The sequence below is a fragment of the Nicotiana sylvestris genome, chromosome 8 (assembly GCF_000393655.2).
Source record: "Nicotiana sylvestris chromosome 8, ASM39365v2, whole genome shotgun sequence".
Classification (NCBI taxonomy): Eukaryota; Viridiplantae; Streptophyta; class Magnoliopsida; order Solanales; family Solanaceae; genus Nicotiana; species Nicotiana sylvestris.
In genome coordinates, this window is record NC_091064.1 from 100,138,221 (window position 1) to 100,148,611 (window position 10,391).

Consider the following 10,391-nt stretch of genomic DNA (forward strand, 5'->3'; position numbering starts at 1 on the left):
ACGATTTATATTCTTGCACAATGTGTTTAAATATTGCAACATTTTCTTCTCATAACCCGCACTAACTTATTACCTTTTTTTTTGTTTTTCTTTATTTTTATTCCCCTCTCCAAAGGTTAGTTCGTGCATTCTGGCACCATCATCATACAGTACGAGATCCAAGGGCCCTCCTCCTCCTCTGAGTCCTATCCGAAACAAGAACAATGGTAGAATGGGAGATTCAAGCGCCAGAAAGGAAATTGAAAGAATTGAGATTCCTCAGGGTACCCCGGTTGCTAAGGAAATGGCTGCCCAACTTGAGCAGAAACTGTTGAAGTTCCAAGAAGAACTGGATCAAGTTCGGAACTTGGAAAATTTATCATTCACTCTCACCGCTCCTGATGTCAACTTCTCAAATGCTCAAAATCCCGCACCTCCACAGAACACCCTACAACCACAAATGCAACCCACTCATGCTCAACATTGCAACACATGCCACACTCCACTACCCATTCCTGAACCACTGAACACCACAAACGACCACCCCCACAATACTCCCATCTATGTAGATACCATACCCCACTACACTCAACCAATCTCAAGTGCACCTGAGTCTGATGACAAGGACTCTCTTATCAGAAACTTGGCAGCAGAACTCAAGAAATTGACCAGCCAAGTCCAGGGCATGGAAGGAAACAAAGGCATAGAGGGGCTGAATTATGAGGACCTCTGCATTCAGCCAGATGTTGAACTTCCGGAGGGATACAAACCTCCCAAGTTCGAAATGTTCGATGGAACGGGAGATCCCAGAGTCCATTTGAGGACATATTGTGATAAGCTAGTCGGAGTCGGAAGGAATGAGAAAATCCGTATGAAACTCTTCATGAGAAGCCTGAAGGGGGATGCTTTATCCTGGTACATCAGTCAGGACCCCAAGAAATGGACAAGCTGGGTAGGTATGGCATCAGATTTCATGGATAGGTTCTCATTCAATATAGAGAATGCACCGGATGTATTCTACATCCAAAATCTGAAGAAGAAGCCTACCGAGACATTCTGCGAGTATGCTACTCGTTGGAGATCAGAGGCTGCTAAGGTCAGGCCAGCCTTAGAAGAGGAACAAATGAACAGATTCTTCATCCGGGTTCAGGACCCATAATATTATGAGAGGTTGATGCTGATCGAGGGCCAGAAATTCTCCGATATCATCAAGCTGGGAGAAAGAATTGAGGAAGGCATTAAGAATGGTATGGTTACTAATCTTGAAGCACTGCAGGCCACCAACAAGGCTTTACAGTCTGGTGGCACGTCCAAGAAGAAGGACATCAATGCCGTGATGGTCGCACAGGGAGCCAAACCACCACTAAAATACCACACTTACCCGTCACCTCCACTTACATATCAGCCTATCCCGAATTACCAAGTACCCGCACCCTCTTACCAAAATCCACCACCCGTTTACCAATCATCTCTACCTCCTGCATATCAACCCACTTCACCCAGATGCTCTCAGCCTGCACCTGTTTACCAAGCTTATAATGCCCAACCCCCTCACTACCAATCACCTCCCACTCACCAAAATTTCCCTAGACCCAGACCAAATTTTGACCGCAGACCTCCCAGACAATATACAACCATCGCCGAGCCAATTGACCAGTTGTATGAGAAACTTAAAGCTGCTGGTTATGTCTCCCTATCCCTGCCATAACTCCAGAAAATCCTTCCCATTGGGTCAACCCTAATAAGACCTGTGCGTACCACTCCGACATAAAGGGACATACCATTGATGAGTGCCGCTCGTTGAAGGACAAGATTCAAACTCTGATCGACAATAAGGTTATCGTAGCAAAGGAGCCTACTCCCAATGTCCGCAACAACCCTCTTCCTGATCACAGAGGTGGGGACATTCACATGATTGAGATCGAAGATAACTGCGACCCCAAGGAATCGATAGGATTGATTGCTGAGGATGATGAGCCAAAGAAACCGGCAGTCACACTTAACCCGATTGTTGTACAGAACCAGCCCTCCAGGGGCGATGAAGTCAACATATCTACACCTCTCGAATTTGAAGCACCTTCTTCTGCGAAGGTAGCCGGGCCAATTGAGGTTGAGTTTGGGGCTCCAAAGGCACCTGTACTCTTTGAAGTTGTTGTGTTACCACCGAGGTTACCCATTCCTGTAGCAATGTTAGACATAACACCGTTCCACTCAAATGCCATACCATGGGATTACACAACTGAAGTAAGGATTAAAGGAAAGACCAAGACGGGAGAAGCAATTGTTGCGCAGGGTATGACCAGAACAGACAGGGTTTACACTCCAGAGCACCTAGCTGAGTCCAGTAAGCAAGCCTCGGGACGAACTACTGAAACTGGTCCCGATGATCGTTGGAGGAAAATACAAGCTAAGGAGTATTCGGTCGTTGAGCAGTTGAACAAAACACCAGCACAGATCTCCATCCTAGCTCTTCTACAGACCTCTAACGCACACAAAAATGCCTTGATGAAGATATTGAGCGAAGCTTATGTGCCCAGCAACATAACTGGGGGCGAAATGGCAAATATGGTAGGACGAATATTGGAAAACCACAAAATCACCTTCCACGAAGATGAACTGCCGCCAGAAGGACTGAGTCACAACATGGCCCTACACATCACCGTGCAATGCGAGGATTACTTCGTCACTAGAGTCTTGATCGATGGAGGATCCAGCCTCAACATCTGTCCATTGGTAACTCTCAGAACATTGGGAAAGAGCCTGCACGAGATCAAAGATGGGGCCATTAATGTCAAAGCCTTCGATGGGTCCCAAAGGTCTACTATCGGAGGGATCAGCCTATGCTTGCAAATGGGGCCAACCTGGTTCGACGTTGACTTTCAAGTGATAGATGTCCCAGCATCCTACAATTTGCTATTGGGACGACCATGGATCCATACCGCTGGAGCTGTAGCATCGACCCTGCATCAGGCAGTGAAGTTCGAATGGAATCACCAAGAGGTGATCATTCACGGCGATGGTAGCAACCCCATATATAGTCGCCAAACCAATCCGATGATTGGAGGCAGAAGGAGAATAGGCGGAGAAACATACCACCACATTGAGAGAGTCAACGCTGTAGACAAAGATAAATGGTGGGATAACAAGATTGAAAGTATCCTGAATTGGTGTGGATACGAACCTGGAAAGGGACTCGGCAAAAACCTTCAGGGAATCGCCAAACTCATCAAGCTGAAAAAACATGGCACTACATTTGGTTTGGGATATGAGTACACTTAGGAGGAGTTCAATCACTGGTCGCCACCATGGCGCGGTCCCTACTACCCACTGGAGAATCCAATACCTCACCTAGAGCAGACTTTCCAGCCGGCGGATATTATATATGGGTCGGAGGAAGATGAAGCATTGGCAGCCGTGAAGAATCTATTCTTGGAGGATGATGATATGGACTGCTGTGTTATTTTCAAGGAGGAAGGACCTTCTATACAAGTTGTGAACAGAGGAGAGCGCCTCAACAATTGGTCAATCAGAACCACCAGGGCCCGGAAAGCTTTGGGGTAGCAAGGCTAAACAAAATCACCATGCATCACACTTTACTTTTTACTAGCTGATTTTATTTCCGCATTGTCTTTAATTCTGAAAAGAGCTCTGATACTCAAAACAATTACGAATTTAATCGAAGCATTTCAGTTTATTATATATCTCGCTCTTATTATTTTTCTATCATTCACTTTATTTTACACAACATTACTATTACTTGCCTTGATGATGAACCAACGATTGTGACTTGCAACGAGACGACGCAACAAACGGATACAGACTCAGAAGAGGATGATATACCAGAAGAGGTCGTCAGAGGAGTTGAGAATTTTGAAAATAGGCCTAAGTCTAACTTGGACGTAACTAAGGTCGTTAATATGGGAGATACAGGGAATGTCAAAGAAACACGCATCAGTGTTCACCTGTCACCATCAGAAAAGAAAGAGTACACGGAGTTCCTGAAGAAATATGAAGACATATTCGCCTGGTCATATGATTATATGACTAGTCTCAGCACCTCCATTGTAGCTCACAAACTGCCAACAGATCCAACATGCCCGCCGGTAAAGCAGAAGCTCAGGAAATTCAAACTCGACATGAGTTTGAAAATTAAAGAAGAGGTTACCAAGCAAGTCAAAGCCAAGGTTCTCAGGGTAATAGAGTATCCGACATGGTTAGCCAACATCGTGCCAGTGCCAAAAAAGGATGGGAAAGTTAGAGTTTGTGTTGACTACCGGGATCTCAATCGGGCCAGTCCCAAAGACGGCTTCCCCTTGCCTAACATATACATTCTTATCGACAAATGCGCCAAGCATGAGTTGCAGTCTTTTGTTGATTGTTTTGCTGGGTATCATCAGATATGGATGGATGAGGAAGATGCAGAGAAAATGACTTTCATCACGCCGTGGGGAGTGTAATGTTACAAAATGATGCCATTCGGTTTAAAGAACGTTGGTGCCACCTACATGAGAGCCATGACTACCATCTTTCATGACATGATATACAAGGAGATCGAGGTATATGTGGATGACGTCATCATCAAATCCAAGAAAGCCAGGGATCATATGGAAGATCTAAGAAAATTCTTCAACAGACTGAGGAGGTAAAATCTGAAACTGAATCCCGCCAAGTGTGCATTCGGGGTTCCTGCTGGAAAATTATTGGGTTTCATCGTGAGTCGTCGAGGAATAGAATTGGATCCATCAAAGGTCAAAGCTATCCAAGAATTGCCGCCGCCAAAGAAGAAAGACGTGATGAGTTTCCTGGGAAGACTCAACTATATCAGCTGGTTCATAGCTCAATCCACGGTCATTTGTGAACCTATCTTCAAAATGTTGAAGAAGGACGCTGCTACCAAATGGACTGATGATTGTCAGAAAGTTTTTGACAGAATTAAGGAATACCTGTCAACGCCGCCGGTCTTGGTTCCGCCTGAGCCGGGAAGACCCCTATTGCTTTACCTTGCGGTATCGGATAGAGCATTAGGTTGTGTTCTAGGACAATATGATGAAACAGGGAGAAAGGAGCAAGCCATCTACTATCTCAGTAAGAAGTTCATACCGTACGAGGCCCAGTATTCTCTTTTAGAACACACTTGCTGTGCTCTGACTTGGGTCGTGCAGAAGTTAAGGCATTACTTCTGTGCTTACACTACTTATCTCATATCCAGAATGGACCCTCTGAAGTATATCTTCCAGAAGCCCATGCCCACTGGCAAGCTCGCCAAGTGGCAGATCCTGCTAAGTGAATTCGACATTGTTTACGTGACCCAGAAAGCAATCAAAGGGCAAGCCTTGGCGGACCATCTCGCCGAGAATCCCGTGGACGGAGAATACGAGCCCCTAAAAACGTATTTTCCGGATGAAGAGGTATCTTTCATAGGAGAAGATATTGCAGAATCCTATGATGGTTGGAGGTTGTTTTTCGACGGAGCTGCAAATTTCAAAGGAGTTGGCATAGGAGCAGTCTTAGTATCAGAAACCGGCCAACACTACCCGGTATCCGCCAAGCTCAGGTTCCCTTGCACCAATAATATGGCCGAATATGAAGCCTGCATCTTGAGGCTCAAAATGGCCATTGACATGAACGTTCAGGAGTTGCTAGTGATCGAGGATTCAGACTTGCTCATACATCAGGTTCGAGGAGAGTGAGAAACCAAGAACTCTAAGATACTTCCATACTTGCATCATATACAGGAGTTGAGGAAAAGGTTCACAAAGACAGAATTTCAGCACATCCCCAGAGTCCAGAACGAGTTTGCTGATGCATTAGCTACTTTATCGTCCATGATCCAGCATCCAGATATAAATTTCATTGATCCCATCCCAGTACAGATTCATGATCAGCAAGCTTATTGTGCCCACGTTGAGGAAGAAGCGGATGGAAAACCATGGTTCCATGACATAAAGGAATACTTGACAATAGGGGAATATCTAGAACTTGCCAACGCTACTTAGAAGCGCAAACTTCATTGGTTATCCAGCAACGTTTTTCACAGTGGAGGAATCCTGTACAGAAGGACTCTCGATTTGGGTTTACTAAGGTGTGTCGAAGCAAAAAAAGCATCCAGGCTATTGGACGAAGTGCATTACAGAGACCTACGGGCCGCACATGAATGGTTTTGTCTTAGCAAAGAAGATACTTCGAGTAGGGTATTTTTGGATGACTATGGAAACAGACTGTATCCAGTATGTTCGCAAATGCCATCGCTGTCAGATACATGCAGATATGATAAAGGCACCTCCAAATGAGCTTACTGCAACAAGCTCACCATGGCCATTCGCCGCTTGGGGAATGGATGTTATCGGACCTATCGAGCCTGCCGCATCAAATGGGCACAGGTTCATCTTTGTGGCAATCGATTATTTTGCCAAATGGGTTAAAGCAACATCATACAAGGCGGTCACTAAGAAGGTTGTGGCGGGTTTTGTCCGCGACTGCATTGTTTGTCGGTTCGGGGTTCTGGAATCAATAATCACCGATAATGCTTCCAATCTCAACAGCGACTTGATAAAAGCAATGTGTGAAACTTTCAAGATCAAACACAAGAACTCTACAACCTACAGGCCTCAGATGAATGGAGCTGTGGAAGTAGCCAACAAGAATATCAAGAAGATACTAAGGAAGATGGTCGAAAGGCATAAACAATGGCATGAGAAGTTATCATTCGCCTTATTGGGATACCGCACTACAGTCCGCACATCAACCGGAGCAACTCCCTACATGCTGGTTTATGGTACAGAGGCGGTCATCCCCGCCGAGGTAGAAATTCCCTCCCTAAGGATCATACAAGAAGTAGAGTTGGATGATACAGCATGGGTAAAAGGTTGCTACGAGCAGTTAGCCCTTATAGATGGGAAAAGGATGAATGCAGTTTGCCACGGTCAGTTGTATCAGAACAGAATGTCCAGAGCCTTCAACAAAAGAGTTAAACCAAGGAAGTTTACACCGGGGCAGTTGGTGTTGAAGAAAATATTCTCACATCAAGATGAAGCCAAGGGGAAGTTCTCTCCCAATTGGTAGGGTCCGTACATGGTTCACCAGGTTCTAACTGGAGGAGCCCATATTCTTGCAGAGATGGATGGAGAAGTCTGGCCGAAGCCAATCAATTCAGACGCAGTGAAACGATATTTGTGTAACCACTTATGATTCCCTTAATGATGTAATTTGAACTACGCCTGACCTGATTCCCGTTTAGGAGGGAATACGTAGGCAGCCCTGTGGGTTCGGTCATAATTTAATAAAAATTCTATTTTCCCCCGCTATTGGAACTGGGGCAGAATTTTGAGGAGGACCCTCAAAATTCCGAAGTTAATTTTAGTTCATGCATCGCCAAAAGTGCCAGCCCAGTAAACTGGGGCAGAATTTTGAGGAGGACCCTCAAAATTCCAAAGATATTTTTAGTCATTCAGCACAGCCGTCAGAAATGTCCGCTCAGCAAACTGGGGCAGAATTATTCCGGAGAAAGAGAGATTGCAATGTCTTGAACCACATCGCAGTCGTTGGATCATCTAAAGAAAACTATTTTCGATTATATACGTTATATTTACTAAATCATGCATAGCTATTATCTGAATTGCTGTTGTTTAGCAACGCTACCCCAATGACGCACAACGCCAAGAGCCCGGGGAAGACGAACTAACCTTTCCCCTCACAAAACTCACGATTTTCTTTGGATGCAGGCACTCGACTTGCAATATCGTCAGGTATATTTATGTACGCATACTTTCCTAAGAATGCAACTTCTCAGAATCATCACTTGCCTGCAATTGCTATCCGTGCACAATCTCCCCAGTAGCCATATTGTCGTAATCGGCTATCAGCTAAGAGATCTTTCTACTAATCATCCTTTTACATTCCTGCATTGCATAAGGCTACCTTTCTGCCTTCCGAGACTAAGCTCTGTCTCCATCTGCATTTCCTGCATTGCACAAGGCTACCTTTCTGCCTTCCGAGACTAAGCATTGTCTCCATCTGCATTTCTCTGCATTGCATAAGGCTACCTTTCTGCCTTCCGAGACTAAGCATTGTCTCCATCTGCATTTCTCTGCATTGCATAAGGCTACCTTTCTGCCTTCCGAGACTAAGCATTGTCTCCATCTGCATTTCTCTGCATTGCATAAGGCTACCTTTCTGCCTTCTGAGACTAAGCATTGTCTCCATCTGCATTTCTCTACATTGCATAGAGCTACCTTTCTGCCTTCCGAGGTTAAGCTCTACCTCCATCTGCATTTCTCTACATTGCATAAGGCTACCTTTCTGCCCTCCGAGGTTAAGCTCTACCTCCATCTGCATTTCCTACATTGCATAAGGCTACCTTTCTGCCTTCCGAGACTAAGCTCTGTCTCCATCTGCATTTCCTGCATTGCACAAGGCTACCTTTCTGCCTTTCGAGACTGAGATCTGTCTCCATCTACATTTTGCATAAGACTACTTTTCTGCCTTTCGAGGTTAAGCTCTACCTCCATCATCATCTGCATAAGGCTGCCTTTCTTCCTTCCGAGACTAAGCTTTGTCTCCATCCTGCATGGCTGAAATATCGCCACTTTATTTTCTTGCATCGGCTGAAAGATTTCCACCTTATCTTTCTTGCATCGGCTGAAATATCGCCAAATTTTATTTACGTTTTGCATCGGCTGAAAGATCGCCACCTTCTGCATTTCATGGGCTGAAAGATCGCCAAACTGTCCAAGTGCATCATTGTTCGGAGGCACCATTTTCATAACCCGAGAACGCCATGCCATGGCCTAAGGACCCCATTTTATCTTTTGCATATCATTATTCAAAGGCATCATGGTTCAGAGGCACCATTATCATAGCCCGAGAACATCATCTCATAACCTGCGAATCCTTTATTATACGCTTCATGGCCCAGGACGTCATGGTTCAAGGACGTCATCCTAACCGTCCGAGGACAGCATTCATGGTCCAATGGGAACTTGCATCACGTTTAAATTTATGCACAATATGCGCTCGTATTGCTTACTTGCAGGTACACCGGCTAGCAAACGACCGTCTCAGTAGGAGCGATCCCGCTCCGGTTCCCGCAGCCTATCGATTTTTCAGAAAACCTTTCTCAATCTAAACATCGAGTTCGTCCGTTTCAAATCTCCATCGGCATATTCTGTCAATGGTTCCGGAACTACATATAGCCTAATTCCTGTAAGACCAGGGATATGTAGACGGCTCAAAAACCAGAGCTCGGTCAAAACTCCTTTCAAATCTCCACTTTCGATCAAAATTGGCCATCTTATCTTTACCCGACAACTCTTTCATCCTCCCCGGGTAAAGAGGGGCAGCTGTTGATACCCAAATTTTCCCTAGGTATTTTTGTACCCAAAATACTTCCAAAATAGCATGTATGTGCATATATAAGCGCACCCAAGAGTTTTAGTTTTTTAATAATTTTTAAACCGATTTACTACCCATTTTAATACCACAAAATCCAATAGTTATTCTCAAAATTATCATTTTTTTAGTGAATAACTTATTTCATTCTCGTATTTACACCAAAATATAATTAAGGTGATTTTTGCATATTTTTACAAATTTATTTGGCATTTTAAAGCTAATTACATGTAATTGCAATTATAGCCTATTTTACAATTAACAGCATTTTATAATTATAAGATCACTTTTAGTATTTTTACATTAATATTTATATGTTATTAATTATTTCAGTGCATTTAATTTATTTTTAAATCATCTTTTTACTATTTTATAAAATAATAAAATTGGAGATTGGCTATTTAACAAACATCCCTTATTATTTCAATTCTAGACAAATTGGCCATACCCACTATCAGATTCAAATGGCCCAATATCCTGATTAAATTAACCCAGCCTAATCCCCACTATAACCTGGTCCAATCTAAGCCATTGATCAAATAAGATCAACGGCCCAAATTTAATTCCCTTAATTAAATTCAATTACCCCCCAAAACCTCTCATTTCCACAGACGGTCTCTCTCTCTATATCGTCTCCCCCTCTCCCTTCTCTCTAGAACCTTCTGGTTCTCTCTTCTCCGATGATCTCCACCGTCTTCCCGGCCATCTCCGGCCGCCTCCTTTCAACCCCAAGGCTCCGATGGATCTCTCATCCTCCTGTTCAACACCTCGAAGACCTTCGAGGCTTATGGACCATGGCGATTTGAGACCTAGGGTTCCTGGTTCTTCTATATGCGAGTTCTCCGGTGTGATCTCAGGCGAAATCAAACCCTATATGTCATGATCGATGAGGTTACGACAGGTTTTTCCCACTTCTATTAGGTTTCCTTTTTTTTTGGAAACCCTAACTCTCTCCTGAATCTCTCAAAAACGGGTCATTTTATGCTATTCTCATGTTTCCTTTGTGCTCTGTTTATTCTCGAGTT